General features: G+C 45.1%; 1 long non-coding RNA gene across 2 annotated transcripts in view; it reads left to right on the plus strand.

Annotated features, from left to right (window-relative positions):
* Positions 1 to 21031, plus strand: part of LOC117883648 — a 195879-nt gene that overhangs the window by 120264 nt on the left and 54584 nt on the right. Inside the window, exon 5 of one of the 2 annotated variants that reach the window (XR_004647360.1) lies at positions 17607 to 17736. The exons of the other annotated variant lie outside the window; for it this stretch is intronic. This is a non-coding gene — a long non-coding RNA (uncharacterized LOC117883648). Of the gene's footprint in view, positions 1 to 17606; positions 17737 to 21031 lie in introns of those variants that run through there. 2 annotated transcript variants of the gene reach the window in all.

Raw genomic sequence — 21031 nt, forward strand, 5'->3', positions numbered from 1 at the left:
TTTTCACAAAATGATCACTCCATATCTGACCTCTCAGTCCTCATCCTCAAAGGAAATATACACAACACCTTCAGAAGAGGAGCCTGGAAGCTTAAATTCATAAGTCTGCTAGAGACAAAAATCATATACTCATTACAACAATCTGTAACTCACTCTTTATTGTGTAACTGCAGAAGTGTTAATTGCCCACTTCATTTTGAATGATTTCTTGCAACGTAAGTTAACTTTATGCTTAACAATCTGTTCCACCTTTGTATTTAGTTGTGACATGTTGATTACCTTTCCCAGACCTGAAGAATGGCTCTGTGGAGCTCAAAATCTGGTTCTTTCACCAGCAGAAGTTGGTCCAATAAAAGATATTACCTGACCCACCCATCTCTCTCATATCCTGGGACCAACCAGCTACAACATCTCTGCAGCAAGGTTAGGTGCTGTCTCCTGCCTATCTTTGAAATGTCTGACATTTGCTTTCCATAACATTTGATCATCTGTAATTTCTGGTTTAGGACTCCTTCTGTGCCAGATATGGTTACAATGTTATTTAATTGGCCAGTGTGGATATGGTATTTCTAGCTTTGTAATATAACATTCATGATCCCCAATAACTCAGCAAAGGAATGTGTCATTGCTGCGTAGCTACTAAAATTCCCAAGGCCCTTTTCTGAAGATGAAGTTTATCTCTAGTGTCCTTTTTCCTTCCGCTCTCTGTTTGTAAATATCGCCCCTATATTGGTTTTTAAAGTGCCACCATTTTGGGGGGGGGGGGGGGGGAGAAGCAGTGTGTGTAAATGTTAAATTGTGATAATCTCCATCATATCAATATCCCTTCATAACACTCAGGTCTTCTAGGAATTGTGTTTGCATGATGAACCTGCAGCTTATTCATCTTGTCATGTAGCTCAGGCATACGACTAGATTAAGCTAACTGCTTTGTGCACCCCATTTTGCACAAAGGTACGCATCCAACAATGATTTATTCTGTCTTTGCTAAATTACTACAGAGAGCATTGTAAGGGTTTTATGAAGAGTTCAATGGCAAACCACAATGCAAGTGGGACAGGAGAGAGACTAAAGAGAGAGATGAACACAGAAATACAGAAATGAAAGCCTGGAGAAAAAAGAGACAACGATGGAGAATGAGAAAGCGGTAATCGCAGAATTACATAGTTGACAGCTTATCTCCCAGGGCCAACTTGTAGGTTATCATGAAGGTAGCATTGCAAATCAGACCCTTGCAAATCATGTGGTGAGAGAGATCAATTCAATGAAGTAAACAGGCAGAATGCCATTTGACCTTGGATTTGTAGCGCTAATGGACAATGACAGCTGAGCAGCATGTTCGATGCCTGCTCAATCCTGAGCAATGTACACACTCAGCGATCGGCTGAGAAGCAGCAGATGTACTTGTGTAATTCCTTTTTAAGAATAACCACTGTAATATCTGCATTGAGCATTAAATATATTCACAGCAAGAAAAGGTTTTCGTTTTATTAACCATGAAGAAATCCTCATGAAGCTGCCTTTAATAATGTACAAATGCCGTGATGCATCACATCATTCTGTTTTAACTTTCCTCCCAGAAGAGCATCTGAAATGGAGAATGGGCCCGACAGCATCACAGTAGTGTAGGTGCCTGCACTATTTGCAGAGATTTTTTTTTTTAGGAGTTTGTGCTTAAGATGAATATTTTGTTCTTAGCACCATCATTTTTTCTCCATCACCATTGCAGCCTGACAGTATAAAATCCATTGTTGTTTGCAACGGTGTTTGTAGCGGTATTGGTCCCAGGATATTAGAGAGACAAGATGAGTGAGGTAATATTTTTTTATTGGGCCAACTTCTACAGGTGAAAGAGACAAGCTTTCTAGCTACACAGAGCTCTTTTTCTGGTCTTGAAAAGGCATTCAGAGTATCACAGCTAAATACAAGGTGGGATAGATTGTGTAATGAGTTATGCTGCATAAATAGCCTATATGGCATAAGTGGTTAAACAATCTGTTCCACCTTGTACTTAGCAGTGTTTAGTAGCTCAAAAGAATGTCTCTTTCACCAACGGGAGTTGTCCAATAAAAGCGATTACCTCACTCGACTTGTTTTTCTAATATAAAAACCTGCCTTTTGCAAGCTCTCTTAGCTCAAAATCCGCACAGGTATACACCTGCACACAAATGAAGTGCTGCATGGAAATGAGATTTTTGATCTAATACAAACTCTTGTGGTGACTCTAGCACACATATGAAAAATTGTTCATAATTGACTTCTCAAAAAAAATGGATGTAGATGGAACTAACTGGTAAACCCCCCAAAATCAACATTTGACACTTCTCCCTTAACCTGACTTATGTAGCATCAGTTTATTGTGGATCTGATTAGTGCAGCATATTTACAAACCTTTTTTTACACTGTAGTAATGCTATTGACTTCAGTGGAATTACTCCTTATTTATATCAGGGTCAGTCAGAGAAGAATTAGGTCCTGTACTGTACATAATAAAATACATGGACACAATAAGAGATGACTGTTGGCCTCAGACTAGTATTTCCTGGCTTCAGTAAAGAGTTGCAACTTGTTGTGTAAATGTAATTTGTGTGTGTTAACACAGCTCACAGAATATATTGCATCTATAAAATACCTATAGATATTTCCTAGGGAATTTATTAACTATCTACCAGGGTAGATTCTCTCTGCTGTGCTGCAACAGATAATGTGATAATGTGAATCTTTTAGACCTAACTAACACTAGCTGCTCAAGAGACCTTAATATTCAGTTCAATTTTAACAATGCAAAACCTCCAGATATTCCCTTACTATTAAAATCAGATGGAATAACTGGAGTCTGTAAAAGCTTGTGCACCAGTATTGTTAAGGCTTACTTAAAGGTATGCCAATCTTACCCAGGCAAAACAAATGTCAGTAGCGTTGACTGGATACTGATGAGGTAACTATATATAGTACATAGAAAACTGACCAGCCAGGTACCTAAAGACTTTAACTTAAACGTGTAAATAATTGGGTTAATTTAGATTATCAATTGACAAGATATCAGATAGTAAGGTTACCTGTGTTTATTAAATCAAGTTGCATTGACTAAGAAATTTGACAGTATGTTTACAGAAAGGTGATGCATACCAAATAGTACTAGGACTGTCCGCTCACACTGGTCCAAGTTAGTTTACAATCTGTAGGTCTTTAAACTCTCTTGTTTCTTTTATATGACTGTCTGCAGTTTAGCGTCAGCTAGTCAATATTAAAATGTCATATTTCATTATGTCTTCTTTTCCTTCATAACAACCTGTTTTTAACGCTACCTCTTTATTATGCTTTAATTTTACCAAGAACCTAACAGCTTTGACTAAGTATAATTAGCATGGGTTCAAACAAGAGTCTCAACCAATCATAGTCCTTTGTGGTTAGGTATTTTTTCAAGCTTTACATTTTCCACAAGATGATTCATGTCCCCAGTAATAAAATTCATTTGCTATCACTTAACATTGTTTCTCCTTTTGTCCTTAGACCTTTTTTGTGGTTTCCATTTTGACTTTTGTAACTTGTTCTAGTACAAACAGTTACACAAAAACAACTTTAAGATATTTCACAGAAAGGTCATGTACTTACATTCTATACGCATCAAAAGCGTATGGTACTTGAAGATATGTTCATTTTTTAATTCCTTGACATAACTTGTGAGGGATTCTGGGAGCTCTTAAGCCATGTGGGAACAAGTGGTACTAGGGTTGCCAACTTTCTACTCTCACAAAACCGAACACCCTTGCCCCGCCTGTTACCCCTCTGAGGCCCTCCTCCAAGACCCCACCCCTTCGAGGCCCCTCCCACCACTCACTCCATCCCCTCTTCCTGCTGTTGCTCACTCTCTCCACTCTCACTTGCTCATTTTCACTGGGCTGAGGCAGTGGGTTGGGATGTGGGAGGGGTGATGGCTCCAGCTGGGGCTGCAGGCTCTGGGGTGGGGCTGGGGATGAGGCATTTGGGGTGCAGGAGGGTGCTCTGGGCTGGGATCAAGGGGTTTGGAGGGTGGGAGGGGATCAGGGCTGGGGCAGGGGGTTGGGGTGTGGGAGGGGGTCAGGGGTGCAGGCTCTCGGTGGCACTTATCTCAGGCAGCGCCCGGAAGCAGCGGCATATCCCACCTCCGGCTCCTACACAGAGGCGTGGCCAGGTGGCTTTGCACGCTGCCCTATCTGCAGGTGCCACCCCTGCAGCTCCCATTGAACATGGTACCCGGCTAATGGGAGCTGCGGAGCTGGTGCTTGGGGTGGGGACAGTGTGCAGAGCCCCCTGGCTGCCCCTATGCCTAGGAGATGGAGGGCGGATATGCCATTGCTTTTGGGAGCCATGCGGAGGCTCGGCAGGCAGGGAGCCTGCCTTAGCCCTGCTGTGTCACTGACTGGACTTTTAATGGCCCCGTCAGAGGTGCAGACCACAGCTGCCAGGGTCCCTTTTTGACCGGGCATTCCAGTCGAAAACCAGACACCTGGAAACTCTAAGTGGTTCTTAAATTATATTGTTACCATCGTGCTAGACCAAGTATGTTTTGTCCATCACAAAGATGATAAATTAATATAGATTAGGTACCACTTAATTGATACTTTTTGGGTAACTGGCTCATGAGTTTTGCTATTCTATTACCTGAAGGGAACTTTTTTATTCTTTTTTATATTGTTATTCTTTTTTATATTGGGATGAAATTCAATAAAGACAAGTACTAAGTACTGCATGTAAGAAGGAAAAATCAAATGCACAACTACAAAATGGGGAATAACTGGCTACGCAGTAGTACTGTAGAAAAGGATCTGTGTGTGTGTGTGTGGGGGTGTGTGTGTGTGGATCACAATATGTATATATACCTATCTTGTAGAACTGGAAGGGACCCTGAAAGGTCATTGAGTCTAGCCCCCTGCCTTCACTTAGCAGGACCAAGTACTGATTTTGCCCCAGATCCCTAAGTGGCCCCCTCAAGGATTGAGCTCATAAGCCTGGGTTTAGCAGGCCAATGCTCAAACCACTGAGCTATCCCCCTGAATATGAATCAACAGTGTGATGCTTCTGTGAAAAGGAGCTGTCATTCTGGGATGTATTAACAGGAGTGTCATATGTCCACTGTGCTTGGCATTGGTGAGACCTCAGCTGGAGTACTGTGTCCAGTTTTGGGCATCAGACTTTAAAAAGGGGATGGGCAAATTGGAGTGAGTCCAGAGGAGAGCAACAGAATAAGAGGCTTAGAAAACATGACGTATGAGGAAAGGTTGAAAGAATTGGGCATGTTTAGTCTAGAGAAGAGAAGACTGAGGAGGGGTGTGTGTGTGTGTGCGCAATAATCTTCAAATATGTAAAAGGTTGTCATAAAGAAGACGGCGATCAATTGTTCTCCAGGCCTACCGAGTGTATGACAAGAAGGAATTGGCTTAGTTTGCAACAAGACAGATTTAGTATAGATATTAGGAAACACTTTCTATTTCTAAGAATAGTTAAGTACTGGAACAGGTTAGCTAAAGAGGTTATGGAATTCCATCAATGGAGGTTTTTAAGAACGTGTTTAGACAAACACCTGGCTTACTTGATCCCGCTTCAGCTGGTGGGGATGGATTAGGCGACATCCAGAGGTCTCTTATAGCCAGAGACAACATGTAGCTGTGGCTAGTGAAAAGTGCCCCCCCCCAATTTCTCGGGACACCTCAGGGGGGGATGCCCAGCAGTGAGGAGGCAGCACTCCCCCTGGCAGTGGCACACTCCATGTGTCCATGCAGTGTGGGGAGAGAGGAAGCAGCAAGGCGGCTGGCTGCCTGCTGAGCTCCTCCTCCTCCTCACCCACATGGGGTTGCTTTGCCTTCCCTGCTGCTGGAGTCCCACGCATCACCTCTGCCTCCACCCTGACTCACCTTGGTGGATGGTCTGCAAAGCAGGCAGCAACGTTGGGACTCCAGCAGCAGGGAAGGAGAAACAGCAGCTACAGGGCTTGGGGGGAAGAGCTCAGCTGGCAGCCCTGTGGCTTCCTCCCTCCCCAGGCTGTAGGGACACGAGGAGAGTGTGGCTGCCAGGGGGAGCACTGCTTCCTTGCTGCTGGATGTCCCAGCCAGAGCTGTCTAGTGGTGGGGCGCACGTGACCCCGCATGCTCCCCATGCGTCTCTTCTGCTTCTAGCCAAGGGCCGGCTCCAGGCACCAGCGAAGGAAGCAGGTGCCTGGGGCGGCCAATAGAAAGGGGCGGCAGTGTGTCCGTTGTCGGGGCGGCACGGCCGGATTGGCGGCGGCAGCACTCCGGCGGCAGCTCGATCGGCCCGCTCTGGATCGGCGGCAATTCGGCGGTGGGTCCTTCACTCGATGTCTTCCTCTTCGGCGGCACTTCAGCGGCAGCTCGATTGGGTTCTTCTCTTTTTTCCCCGCCTCTTGGGGCGGCAAAAAAGCTGGAGCCAGCACTGTTCTAGCCCTACATTTCTATTATCCTGTTTATCTAGGTGTTCAAACATTTTGAGAGAGAACCCTTTTTTAGCATGAACATATCAATGATTTACTAATCTCACAGGTGTGGGCGCTAATTGGGTGTGGGGCCAATGATTCCCCAATTTCTCATGACAGTTTAATGAGATCACATAACCATACCATTACATGTGTCTTTCTTACCCAGTGTTATGTTCATTGGTCACATATTTTGCTTATGTCCAAACTGTTTGGAATCTTCTAGAACAATATGTTAGAAATCAGTTTGCACTCCGAGCCTCACATTTTGAATGCACAAATGGTGAAGTAAGCATTTCCATGGGCTGATGTGGGCTTTAGCATGGGCGAACAAATGTGCCCACACTTATCAGGCCCACTGGAAATTTGGTCTCTTAATGTTAACTTTGTTTATTTAACAAAATATAGAAGAAATGAAAGTTTACAAAGTGATTTGGATTATGAAGTGCTATCTCGGTAGCTCTGTACTGAATGAACTTGTTGCTTCTAAAACTCTCCTTTCCATGTAGAAAACTGTGAAAAGATAACACTATTTAATAATAATTCTTTACCAGATTGGTCATAATAGCAATATACTGGGTTGCACCACGTTTTAAACTTTTTACCACCCAGTCCATAGGAGAAGCTAAACCATTCAACTCACGTATTGCCCACAGGCCAAATAATGAAGACAAATGGCACGTGAAATTGTGTCATTTGATTATAGAAGAGCAGCTTTTTATGATGTTGACAGTTTCAGTGTGCCTTCTGCAGAAATTTACACACCAATCATCTGATTAAGTATGCAGAATCAGATTAGGAAAAAAGGGGAAAAAATAGCATGTCTATTGAGATCTCTCTTCAGCAGGTGTGGATAACCTGATGCCAAAAATCTATCACGCTCTTTGAGTACAGGTTTGCAGTGTGATAGCCATAAAAAATAAACTATTTCAGACTGCATGGTGAAATTCTCAAATCGCAGTGAGCCTCAGTTGTCATCTCCTAATTTTAAATTGTTTCCAGTACCATGCGTTTCCAGGAACACCTAATGCATTCACCAGTTGCAAACATTTGCAAGAAATATACAATGAAGGAAAAGTAAAGCAAATCCAATCAGAGTGGGTGAACTTCCAGACAGATCATAAATTAAGCAGTGATAAGGTCAAGCAACAGGGTCATTAATTAGATTATTATGGTCATTTTAGATTGTGAGGTGACAATGCTTGAATAATTTTAATGTGAATCGCTTTTATACAAATGATTAGATTTAGCACACAGATTATATCACTACTGGTCATGGAGCCTTTTCTTCACAGGGCTAGGTGACTAGTGCACATTGAGCTGATTAACTTCGTTTAGGAAGGAAATGAATGCCCTGGCCACTAGATACAGGATTATTTTGGTTTTTAGAAGTATAGTTTCTACAGTTAGGCCCTGGATTTTAAAAGTTAAAGCTTTGTATGTAGACACAGCCAAGATTTGTATTCTCAGTCAGATGGCCTCTTTCTTCCCAAAGCAACTTGAGTTCATCTCTATTTGTAATTGGCAGCTCCCAGCTCAGAGACTTCTACCTGCCCAAAATACTTCTGGCCTGATTCTGATCTCCCTTACATTGGTATAAAACAGGAGAAGTTCCACTGAATCCATAATTACACCAGTATAAAATTGGTATAAGTGAGGGCAGAATCACATATTGATAGAGTATTTTCCCCACCCTTGAGCATATGTTTTGAGATTACCTGAAACTGCTGGGCTCGCTTGAGTTACTGAGCAGAACAGTTATCTTCCTGTGTTGGACCCAGCACCCCCTGGAGTTGAAGTAGGACAAAATTTGGCCTGTGGTGACTGGGGCCAGCTTGCCAACCCAAAACGTAAGTCTGCCTTTCATTCATTGTCTTCCTTAACTTCCTCATTATTGGCAAAAAGACCCGTACTGTTAAAGACAATTGAACTTCTAATTTCTTAAACATACATATGCAATTTAAGTCAAACGAGTTGATAACTGTTGCTGGAATTATGTTGTTTTCTAGTAGAAACTGACTTGGGAGAGAATAGTTTTCAACCTTATCAAAAATGTCTTCCATTCTCTCATTAAAAAAAATAGTGGTCTGTGGTCTAGATTTACATCGAGGCAGCATAAACCAGGTTCTGCCCCATCTTTTGTGGGGTTTTTTTCTTTACTGTTTTGGAATGTTTTTCTCTCTTTCGCAGTACATAGAATCTCTGTTCTTGACGGGTTAGATCATAGAAACCCCCTTGGGAACTGCCAACTGATGTGCCAAGACTACTTCTGCCCCTGTTTTCCCTGCCAGCTCGGGGCCTCAGCACCCTGTCTTGCTGAGCCAGACACGCCTGTCTGCTCTAACAAAAACCCAGGGTCTGAATTACTTGCCCCAAAGCTGCAGACTTAACTGAAAGCAACTTACAGAAGTGTTCCTGACTTTAACACTCAGATGCCCAACTCCCAATGGGGTCTAAACCCCAAATAAATCCCTTTTACCCTGTATAAAGCTTATACAGTGTAAACTCATAAATTGTTCACCCTCTATAACACTGATAGAGAGATATGCACAGCTGTTTGCCCATCCCCCATGTATTAAGGCACATTCTGGGTTAATTAATAGGTAAAATGTGATTTTATTAAATACAGAAAGTAGGATTTAAGTGGTTCCAAGTAGTAACAGACAGAACAAAATGAATTACCAAGCAAAATAAAATAAAACATGCAATTCTAAGCCTAATACAGTAATACAACTGAGTACAAATAAAATCTCACCCTGAAAGATGTTTCAATAAGTCTCTTTCACAGACTGGACGCCTTCCTAGTCTGGGCACAATCCTTTCCTCTGGTACAGCCCTTGTTCCAGCTCAGGTGGTAGCTAAAGGATTTCTCATGATGGTTCTCCCTTTTCTCTGTTCCAGTCACTTACATATCTTTTGCATAAGGCGGGAATCCTTTGTCCCTCTGGGTTCCCACCCCCACCTTCTCAATGGAAAAGCACCAGGTTAAAGATGGATTCCAGTTCAGGTGACATGATCATATGTCACTGTAAGACTTCATTACCCACTTGCCAGCACACACGTATACAGAAAGACTTACAGGTAAAACAGAGCCATCTGCACTCAATTGTCCTGGTTAATGAGAGTCATTGAGATTCCAAACCACCATTAATGGCCCACACGCTGCATAATTACAATAGGCCCTCAGAGTTATATTTCATATTTCTAGTTTCAGATTCAAGAGTGGTACATTTATTCAAATAGGATGATCACACTTAATAGATTATAAGCTTTGTAATGATACCTTACAAGAGACCTTTTGCATGAAGCATATTCCAGTTACATTAGCATATTTTAATAAATTCATATAGCATGCTACGTCAGTTTTTTTCTTTACTGTTTTGGAATGTTTTTTTCTCTCTGTACATAGAATCTCTGTTCTTAGAGTTAAGTTGCCTATAATTCTTCTCATTTTCCTGTGTGCATTCTATTGCATATCTTCAAGACTTAGGCAAGCTATTTAGCCTTAACTCATACCACCAAGTGTGGCAAAGAAGTGGACTAGTATAGTAGTAATAATACCTAGCTCATATATAGCACTTTTTCTCTGTAGATTTCAAAGTGCTTTACAAAGGAGGTCAGTATCATTAGCCCCATTTTACAGATGGGGAAACTGATGCACAGAGAGGCCCAAGATCACCCAGCAGGCCAGTGGCAGAGCTGGGAATAGAAATGAAAGGTCTTCTGAGTCCCAATCCAATGCTCTATCCACTTGACTAGTCAGCCTCCCACTAGCATGAAATGAAGGTGAATGTATCAGCGTTTACTTTAAATGCTTGTACTGTTCTCCCATCTATTTAAGGTAATTGTTTAAAGGTAAAGTATTTGTTAGAATGATACCTAATAACATACTGCATTACTGGGGGGCTCTCAGATACTATGTTTATGAGGGCAGTATAAAAATCTGTATAGACTAGCATAATATGATGCATTTTTACTATTATAAGTCAAACTTCTGTCTTCTCATAGTAGAAGCTGCTAGGAAGATAATTACATTGCCAATATGGGCTGAGCTCATAAGTATTTTTTTAACTGCTAGTCTTTTGGTATTATTAGTATCCCTTTTTACAAAATCGCCAAGAATAACAATGCCTTCCATGTGCTTATTGCCAGGGTCCTGGGGTGGGATTGAAGGCTCACGTTCAGCTTTCTAGGCCAAAGTCAATACCAGAGGTCAGAACTTGTGTTGAGGTTCTGTGTTCAGAGCAAAGGTCAGAGCCAAAGTCAATGCTGGGAGTTTAGGAGGAAAGAAGCGGAGATGGTCGTGGTGCTGTTGTGTGGACACTTCCTGGTATGTCCTGTAGCCTTATATAGAGTCAAGGGGCCAGTCAGGAGCCTCCAAGGCAGCTGCCAATTAGGTGTCTCAGGTGGGACTTCCTGTAGTGTATGTCAGCTGTGGGTTTCAAGGAGCAGCTGGATTACAGTTGCTGTGGCGGCACAGAGGTGTCTACTGTCTGGCCACTTTGCTGATCTGGGTTTGAGTCCCACCACTCATGATGTATTCCTGCAGCTACCAGGGCACTGGCTTTCCTGGTCAGTGGTTGCTTCATTTACAGACTTTGAATGAGAAGTCAGCACCATTATATTAAAGAGTATCTATTTTCAGGCTTCTCATCTTTACCCCATTTGAGTTCTGCACACTCATGCAGAAGAGGGTGTGGGTGTCTGTCTCCTGGCCAACCATGTGCCTCACAACTTTTTCTTTCTGCTTCCTCATTTACCTCTGCTCCTTCAAGCTCTGTCTGTCCCAGTTCTCTGTCCCTCCCCTCTCCCCAACAAGCAGCAGGTTTGTGTGGGAGGTGCCATGGTTATAAGGGCCCCACAGGCTAGGGTTGTAGTTGCCACCATTCTGGTCTGTGAGCGCCAGCAACGGTGATGAACTGACTCTATTTTCACTCCCTGTGAACCAGGCAAGTCCAGCAGCATGCAATCAGTCACTTCTCATTCCCAGAGCAGTGGGGAATGATTCATTGCTCAGATTCCTATAGCCTTTGTCTGATAGAGGCTCAAGCTCCCTGAGGGGCATGGGAAACAAATTCCCTAAAGGCAGCTTTCATCCAGGTCCCTAGATCCAAGCACACCCAACACTTAGAGGTGTTTGGATTCAGGCTTGGGACTTGGGACCATCTCTACTTAGAGGCTAATTCTTTTTTTGCATTTTAAAATGGATAATGAGTATTCCCCTGTGTAAGTTTCCACATGCCTTGGCATTTAGCAGCACTGAAAAATGAAGCATTAGAATAGCATGAGAGAAGCTGATCTTGCTGTGTCTCTGACCCAGTCAAAATCAGGAAGAACTAGATGTCTCACTAGTCATGGGAATTATTAGCCGACATGGATAGGTACGCACCTCACATTAATAGGTACTAATGTACTAATGATATTAATATGGTATATAGGTGTTGGGAATTATGTTAACTGAGTCCATTATGCTCTTCTGACAATTCTGTTTACCCATGCCAAGTATCCCACAACAATTTGCAAAACTAAATCAGCTTTGGCAAGATATATGAATATTCTACCTGTGTACAAGCTTAGGAGGCGCCTTCATCTGGAATGTAGTATCCAAAATGAGAGAGAAGGAAAGATACAGAACTGGTACGAACTGGTCAGTTAGAACTCAGTGATTTATAGAAAGTTCTCTAACTTGTAAACAGTCTGGCATAAATAGAGGTAGTTTGGGTGGACGTATTTTAGAAGCACACCTTCTGTGTTAAGGTGAACTGCATGCTTTGAGAAACAAGCTTCCCAGAAGGATTGGTATGGTATTAACTCTTTCCTTTCTGTATTTACTGTTTTGTCTTTAGACAATAAATTTGGCAAAGCTTGATTATTTGGTCTCTTAAACATTTTTAATATCAAACTGCAAGTGTAGTCAAGCATTGGCCATACCTTTAACAAGAGTGTTTTCTCAGGAGATTTTCAGATCAGTGCAGTTCAGAAGGTGCTTTTCTGAAATGAACATTTCCTCATCATAATGCATGGGGAAGAGCAGGAGTCACAACAACAAGTGACGAGATGTTTTTCTGTAACAACAATCAATCAGAGCTGTCTGTACAGAGTACAAAATAAGGTTCCATCTTGCACAAATCAATGGCAAGCTGACAGTCAGGTGGTCTGAGGATAATTCCCCACTCCACTTTAATCTACACTCAAAATTTCTATGAACATCAGTGAGCTTATATCCCAATGCGCTTTATGAAAGCTTGAATGCATTATCATGCAATGCCACAAAAGCCCAAATCAAATGACAAGATGTATATGTTTGGCATTTATCTGCCGGAGGATCGCATTGTTTCCCACTATCTTTTTGTGACAAGGCAAAGACATATTTTCTGGGTACTATTTTTGTCATTAGTACAGCTGCCGATCTGGCCTCCTCACTTGTGTCCCAATTCATCAGCTCTATGCTATTCCCCTGTGTGTAATAGCAAAAGTGCTCATGTATTTCCTCTGCTGTGCAGAAGGAGAAGATATAATTTTGCAGACATGAAGCCTTTTCTGGGGCCAGAGAGGCTCATGGGCCACACATTAATTGTTTTTTATTTGCATCAGCAGGGATCAGTGCTAGGTGCAGTGCAAATGTGTAGTAAAAAGACAGTTCTTGTCTTACAGCCTACATAGAGGGGAAAATGTGGCAACAGGAAATGTTTTCTACCAGCCCCCATCCACATAACCTTGACTGTCTCCTCTGTGATCAGGGCATATAGAAAAAGACAAAGAGGCCAGCTAGCAGCTGTTTTAATTGGATGTTCCTTTTCCTACACAACTACTGCCCATGTAATAAAATAAAACCAGCAGTTAATGGTGATTAGAGTAGGAAGGTGGGAAAGAATCCAGCTGGCAGCTGCAGGGGATTTTGGTTGTTTCTATATATAGTATTATATTAGGATAAGGGGGTGGAGGTGGGGAAGGGCACACAAGGTAGTTTGAAGCTGACAATTGTGCACTTTGAGTGTTTGCTTAAGTCTAGGAATGTGGTTTAGTCCCATTCAAGTCAGTAGGACTGTGATAGGGCTTTCAGTGGCTGGGCAGCCTAGTGGCTAGATTATTGGGTAGGGCGGGCCTTAGTGGGACCTGACCCCTCCTTTTCTCTCCGTTCCTGGCCCAGGGTCCTGTGCCGCTCACACCTCTAAGTAGCGGAGCTGGATCTTTCTCCCAGCCATGGGGGGGAGGGGGGTTCAGGATGCTTTCCTGGGCTGCCCCCTATGTAAGTCCTTAAGTTTGGGCGTGGCCCCAATAGTCCAGTTTCCACGCAGTTGGGGCTTAGCTGTAAGTTCCCCTTAGCAGGGGAAGACTTACTCATTTCCCTCAGCTGCGTGGCTGGCAGGGTGCCGGTCTGCGCCTTCAGGCAGGCAAACAGAGTGCTCCTGCCTCTTCGCCAGTCAGCCCCTGACTGAGCCAGGTTCCCTTCTTTTCTCCTTCCTGCAAGCATGGCATTGGCTGCAGGTATAACGGGATGGGGCTAGATGAACCCACAGGTTTTCTTTAACCCTTGCTCCTTCACGCATCCCCCCCCTTCTTGACCCCATTTGGGGTCTGCCCTCTCTCCAATTGCCCTCCATCATCTTGGGAGAAGAAGTCTGCATTTAGAGGGGCTCTCCCGGCCTGGTGCTGGATGTGGAAGGAGAAGGGTTGGAGGGAAAGGAGCCACCTCATGATTCTGGTGTTTGTGTTCTTCATAGCATGCAGCCAGTGGAGAGGGGCATGGTCAGTGACTAGGGTAAAGTGTGTGCCTAGAAGATAACAGAGAGAGTCTGCAGCCCATTTTACTGCCAAGGCTTCCTTCTCAATTACGGAGTAGGCCTTTTCCCTCGGGAACAGCTTTCTACTAATGTAGAGGATGGGGTGTTCGTCGCCTCCCACTATCTGGGATAGAATGGCTCCTAGGCCAACATCCGAGGCAGCCATCTGTAATATAAACTCCTTAGTGAAGTCAGGGCTATACAAGACGGGTTCCCAACAGAGCTGGGCTTTCAGAGTTTGAAATGCCTCCTCACAGGCTCTGGTCCTCTGGGTCCTCTTAGGACTGTCATTCTTGGGGAGATCAGTAAGCGGGGCTGCAATAGAGGAGAACCCTGGGATAAAGCAGCAGTAGTAACCGGCCAGTCCTAGAAACTGGTGTACTTGCTTTTTTGAGGAAGGAGTGGGGCACAGCTGGAGAGCATGGACTTTGCCAATCAAGGGTCGGACAACGGTGCCTTTTCCCAACATGTATCCGAGGTAGGAGGCCTCATCCTTCCCAAGGTGACAGTTAGCAGGGTTCGCCATCAGGCCGGCCTCCTTGAGGGACTGTAGCACTGTGGCCACATGTTTTAAGTGGTTCGGCCAGTCACGACTATAAGTCACCACGTCATCTAGGTTAGCAGCTGTATACCGGCTATGAGGGTGGAGAACGTGTTCCATTAGTCGCTAAACGTCGCAGGGGCACCATGCAAACTGAAGGGCATGGTCTGGAACTGGAGGAGCCCAAAGAGGGTGGAGAAAGCTGTCTTTTCCTTGGATTCGGGTGTGAGGGGGATCTGCCAATATCCCTTTAAGTCCAGGGTGGTGATGAACTGTGCCTTTCCTAGCCAGTCGAGCAGCTCATCAATACGTGGCATTGGGTATGCATCAAATTTTGATACTGCATTGACCTTGCAGAAGTCAATGCAAAAGCGAGTACTCACATCGGGTTTCGAGACTAGTACCACAGGGCTTTTCCAGTCATTGAAAGACTCCTCAATCACCCCCAATGCTAGCATCGACTGGAGTTCCTGTTTCATGGTTTTTCTCAGTTTCTGGGGAAGGAACCGAGGGTTTTCCCTGACCTTAACTCCTGTTTCCATCTGGATATGGTGGGTTATCAAGTGAGTCCGGCCTGGTTGGGTCAAAAAGATGGAAGACATGGCAGTGATCAGTTGCTGGCAGGTAGGGAGCTATTAGTAAGCCTTTCTGGACTTTCCATGGTTTTAAAAGGTTCACATGGTAGATTTGTTGTACCTTACATTTGTTGGGTTGCTTGATCTCGTAGTTCACCGGTCCTACATGCCGGATCACCTCACAGGGCCCTTGCCAATGGGCGAGGAGCTTCAACTATGAGCTGGGCAGCAACAACAGCACCTGATTACTAGGCTGAAACTCCTGGAGACACGCCTGTTTATTGTAGGCAGCCTCTTGGGTTTCGTGGGCATGGAGGAGGTTCTCTCTGGCAAAGGAGCCTAAAGCTTCGAGTCTCTCCCGCAGGTTCAAGACATATTGTACCACATTGTTGGCTTGGGATGGTTGTTCCTCCCACATTTCTCGAATTACGTCCAAAATTCCTTGGGGTTGCCTCCCATATAAAAGCTCAAATGGCAAGAAGCCAGTGGAAGACTGGGGAACCTCCTGGACCGTGAGCATCAGAGGAGGGAATAGCTAGTCCCAATGTCAAACATCTGTTAGGATGAATTTTCGGAGCATCGCTTTTAGGGTTCTGTTAAAGCGCTTTACCAAGCCGTCTATTTGGGGGTGGTATACGGATGTTCGTAGAGTTTTGATTTTTAGTAACCAGCAGAGTTGCTGGATCATCTGGGTCTGTTAAGATTTCCTGGAGCACCCCAACTCAGGAAAAGATATTCATAAGCTCTGTTGCCACCCTTTTGGCATTCATAGAAAATAGTGGCACGACTTCAGAGAACCTGGTCACATAGTCTAGCATGAAGAAAATGAACCGGTATGCAATAGCGCTCTTCTCCAGAGGGACGACTTTGTTGAGTCCAATCCGCTCGAAGGGTGCACTCATAAGTGGAAGGGGGATCAAAGGGGCTCTCTCAGCTGTCTGAGGTGCGATGAGCTAGCACTCTTGGGCAGGAGGCACAGAAATCCACCACCTCTCTGTAGAATCCTGGCCAAAAGAACTGGGCCAGAATCTGAGCCAGTGTCTTTTCCCTCCCGAGGTGACCAGCAGCGGGTATGGCATTGGGGAGTTGCATGACCTCTTTCCAGCAGGGCTGAGGCACCAAGAGCTGGTGTTGAATCTCTTCGGTCTGTGGGTTCTTCCCTAAACTGTAGAGTTGGTCACCCTGAATCTCAAAATGGGGGAACCGTCACGCTTGATGGGGTTCAACAGTCTCCCCATTCACCGCCGCCACCTGGGCGTATGCTCGACTCAGTGTGTCGTCCATCCATTGTTCTCCCACAAAGTCAGAGAGGCAAGTCAGAAGCTCTGATTTGGGTAGCAAGGATGGCTCCCCTTCTGGCTGTGAGGGGGGCCTGGTCTGGCTGGGCTGGTGCTGAAGACTGGGATGTCCCTTCACCAGGGTCTTCAATCTCCCCCACGGTTGGTGCTTCAGGTCGGCCCGTGATTGGAGGTAGGGGCCATTGCCCATTGGAATGGGGTCCCACAAGCTCGGTTATCAGTTCTCTAAAATAGCTCCAGTCCCTGCCTAAAATAACAGGGTGGGCAAGTGTCGAGGCCATCCCAATCATCAGGGGCTCTTCGTGTCTCCCTACCATTAAAGTCATTTCTGTGCGAGGGTAGGACCTCATGTCCCCATGCATGCACTGTAACATGATGGTGCCTAGAGTTGGGCTGGGATTAGGCACCACTGTACGTCATACCAGGGTCTGGGCACACCCTGAGTCAACTAGCCCCACTACATCTCTCCCATTCACCCACAGTGGGATGGTCAGCTTTGCAGGGTCCCCAAAGCGTGCTAGTGCTCACTGAGTCCAGTTCTTCCCAATGCTACATTCTATGTATGGACAGTCTCTGGACCAGTGTCCAGAATGGCAACATGTGAAACACCAGTCCTGATTTTGGGAGATGTGTGGGGTTTTCTGCCTGAGTATCCAGGTGGCCTGATCATGATGGGCTGAGCAAGAGGCTTCCTGGGTCTCCGGTGGACCTGTGGTCTCTTGAACAGGGGTGCGGGTAAACGGCTCTGGGGGTGGATGCTGATGTTCCTTGTGATCCTGGGGCCCCTTGGGTGGCTCTGTCTTTTAGGGGCAGAGGGCTCTTAGTTCCTGTTGATCCCGGAGGGGGAGTCATCACAGGGGACTTGGCGGCTAGATATTTCTCCATTAGTTGAATGGCGTCTGTCATGATGATGCTGCAACACCCATTCTTTTCCCCCAGGGTGTAGAATCTGGACAAACTGCTCTAGCGGGACCCGCTCAGCGACCTGCAACCCCGTCTTTGCCTCTGGATCGAGCCATCTCCAGCATGACTCGCGCAGCCTCTGGGCAACCAGGCGGGGTGGGACCCCCCTGACAGGTACCGCTCCCCCCGGAAGCATTGCCGGAACGTTTCCTCCAAAATATATAGGGCATCAAGGATTATTGCCTTGACCTGGGCATAATCCTGGGCTGCGGTGGGGTCTAGAGCACGCTATGCAGTCTGTGCTACCCTGGTTAGGTATGGGGCCAGCACTGCCACCCATTGTTCTTGGGGCCACTGAGCTACCATGGTTACCTGCTCAAAAGTCTCTAAAAAAGCCTCCGGGTCATCATCAGGCCGCATTTTGGCAAGTCTGATAGGGGCAGGGTTAGGCAGCTCTGCTGGAGCAGTGGGTCACAAAATGGAGACCACCTGTTGGACCACCTGCAGTTGCTGCTGCTGTTGGGTTGCCAATTCACAAATTAGTTGTTGCTGCTGCATGGCCATCTGCTGCAGGAGTCGCTGCTGCTGTTGTTGATGGTGGGTGTTTTGTTCAGCCATGCATTTCAGCAGAAGTTCCATCTCCGTTCAAGGGTTTGCTCTCAGGGCGTGTTTTTTTTGTTTTTGTTTTTTGTGGTAATTCCCTTCAGCAGAGACTAGGGCTCATGCCCGCATTCTCCACCATTTGTGATAGGGCCTTCATTGGCTGGGCAGCCTAGTGGCTAGATCGTTGGGGTGGGGGGCCATAGGGGGACCTGACCCCTCCTTTTTCCTCAGTTCCTGGCCCAGGGTCCTGTGCTGCTCACACCTCTAAGTAGTGGAGCCAGATCTTTTTTCCAGCAATGATGGGGGGTTCAGGACACTTTCCTGGGCTGCTCCCTGTGATGGGTTCGGTCACAGAGACTCCCTTGGGACTGTCACCTGATGTGCTGAAGTTACCTCTGAGCCCATTTTACCTGCCAGCTTGGGACTTCAGAATCCTGTCTTGTTGAGCCAGACATGCTAGCCTGCTGCAACACAGACTCAGGGTCTGGGCCATGCCCCCAAAGCTGCAGACTTTAACCAAAAACAGCTCAGCAAGTTATCTCTCCAGCACTCAGACATCCAGTTCCCAATGGGATCCAAACCCCAAATAAATCTGTTTTACTCTGTATAAAGCTTATACAGGGTAAACTTATAAATTGACACTGATAGAAAGATATGCACAGCTGTTTGCTCCCCCAGGTATTAATCACTTACTCTGGATTCATTAATAAACAAAAGTGATTTTATTGAGTATAAAAAGTGGGATTTAAGTGGTTTCAAGTAATAACAGACAGAACAAACTAAGTCACCAAGCAAAATAAAGTCAAAACATGCAAGTCTAAGCCTAATACATTAAGAAACTGATTACAGGTAATATCTCACCCTTAGAGATGTTCCAGTAAGCTTATTTCACAGACTAGATAGACTCCTTTCTAGTCTGGGCCCAATCCTTTCCCCTGGTACAGTCCTTGTTAGTTCCAGCAGACATCTTTGGTGGTAACTAGGGTTTTTCTCATGACTGGCAGCCTCCTTTGTCCTTTTCACCCGCTTTTATAGCTTTGGCACAAGGTGGTAATCTTTTGTCTCTTTGGGTCCTCACCCGTCCTCCTAAATGGAAAAGCACCAGGTTTAAGATAGATTCCAGTATCAGGTGACATGGTCACATGTCCTGTGAGACCCCAGCCTCCATTCTTCTTGGGCTGGCCCACACGTACACAGGAAGGTTTGCAAGTAAACAGAGCCATTTATAGTTCATTGATTATGAAACACCCTTAATGGCTTCTACTTAATATGGTTACATCAGTAATACAAGTTTATATCTTATTCTCCTAACTCCAGACATAGAAATAATACATGCAAACAAATAGGATGAACACACTCAATAGATAAGCTTTGCAATGATACCTTACAAGAGACCTTTTGCATAAGCATATTTTCATAAAGCATAAGGAGTGCAATGTCACACTACCTATGCAAGTCCTTAAGTTTGGGGCATGGACCCAATAGTTCAGTTTTCCAACAGTTGGGGCTTAGCTGTAGGTTCCCCTTAGCAGGGGAAGACTTACTCGTTTCCCACAGCTGCGTGGCTGGCAGGGTGCTGGTCTGTGCCTTCAGGCAGGCAAACAGAGAACTCCTGCCTCTTCTCCAGTTAGCTCCTGACTGAGCCAGGCTCCCTTCTTTTCTTCCTCCTCCAGGCCTGGCATTGGCTGCAGGTATAATGGGAAAGGCTAGATGAACCCACAGTTTTCTTTAACCCCTGATGTGCCAGACTTTGCTCCTTCACAAGGACATAAGCATGTGTTTAAGTGCATTGCTGAATCTGGGGCATGAATGGCATGAGACATTTAGAGGGTTTTGTACAGGTGCTTCTATATACAGGAATGTCTACAATTTATTTTTGTCAGGCTATTAGAATATTTTAAAAAATACACGAACCTGAAGCGCACAATCTGAAACTAATTATGTTTCCAGTGTATGTTTTCCTATATCTTTACTGGGGGGAGAAATTACATTTTATAACAACCCAGGATATGTGATGTTAGTTCAAAACTGATCCCTCATCATGTACTCTGAAAGTGTTGGGACTGGAAAAGTTGAGAGGTAGTGTGGCAGAAAGAAAACATACCTGTTGTTTTATCCAGACAGGCAGAAAAATGATTATTATTAAGTTAGCTTAGTGTTTCCCAAAGTTGGGATGCCGCCTGTGTAGGGAAAGCTCCTGGCAGGCCGGGCCGGTTTGTTTACTTGCCGCGTCTGCAGATCCAGCCAATCGCGGCTCCCAGTGGCCGTGGTTTGCTGCTCCAGGCCAATGGGGGCTTCAGGAAGTGGCACGGGCTAAGGGATGTGCTGGCCGCCGCTTCCAATAGCTCCCATTGGCCTGGAGCAGTGAACCGCGGCCAGTGGGAGCCACGATCGGCCGGACATGCAGCCGTGGCAGGTAAACCGGCCCGGCCCGACAGGGGCTTTCCCTACACAAGCGGCATCCCAACTTTGGGAAACACTGAGCTAGCTGATCGCACAGACTATATGCTGAGTGAGACAGAAAAAATGGCATTCACAGTAAATAGAAGAAGTGTCATCTTCATCCAGAAAAAACATGATGAGATTTTGCATGCATTCCTGGGTAGGTCATTCCCATAAAAGGAGACATAGCAACAATCCTCAAGGCACTTCGGCCAAGATAACTGTTGAAATTGTGAAATGAAACCTTTGAAAATGTAAATGATAGGAAGAGAATGTGGAGAAGGAAGAAACATCTTTGTATTAAAAAAAGTCAATGGTGATAATCACAATGTCAACAACTTTATTTTAGAATACGTAAGACACTAGCTGTGAAATAAGAAATGTATGGTGGCCAAAAAAGTCACTTGTATCCAGGA

This window comes from Trachemys scripta, chromosome 10 (assembly GCF_013100865.1).
Source record: "Trachemys scripta elegans isolate TJP31775 chromosome 10, CAS_Tse_1.0, whole genome shotgun sequence".
NCBI lineage: Eukaryota > Metazoa > Chordata > Testudines > Emydidae > Trachemys > Trachemys scripta.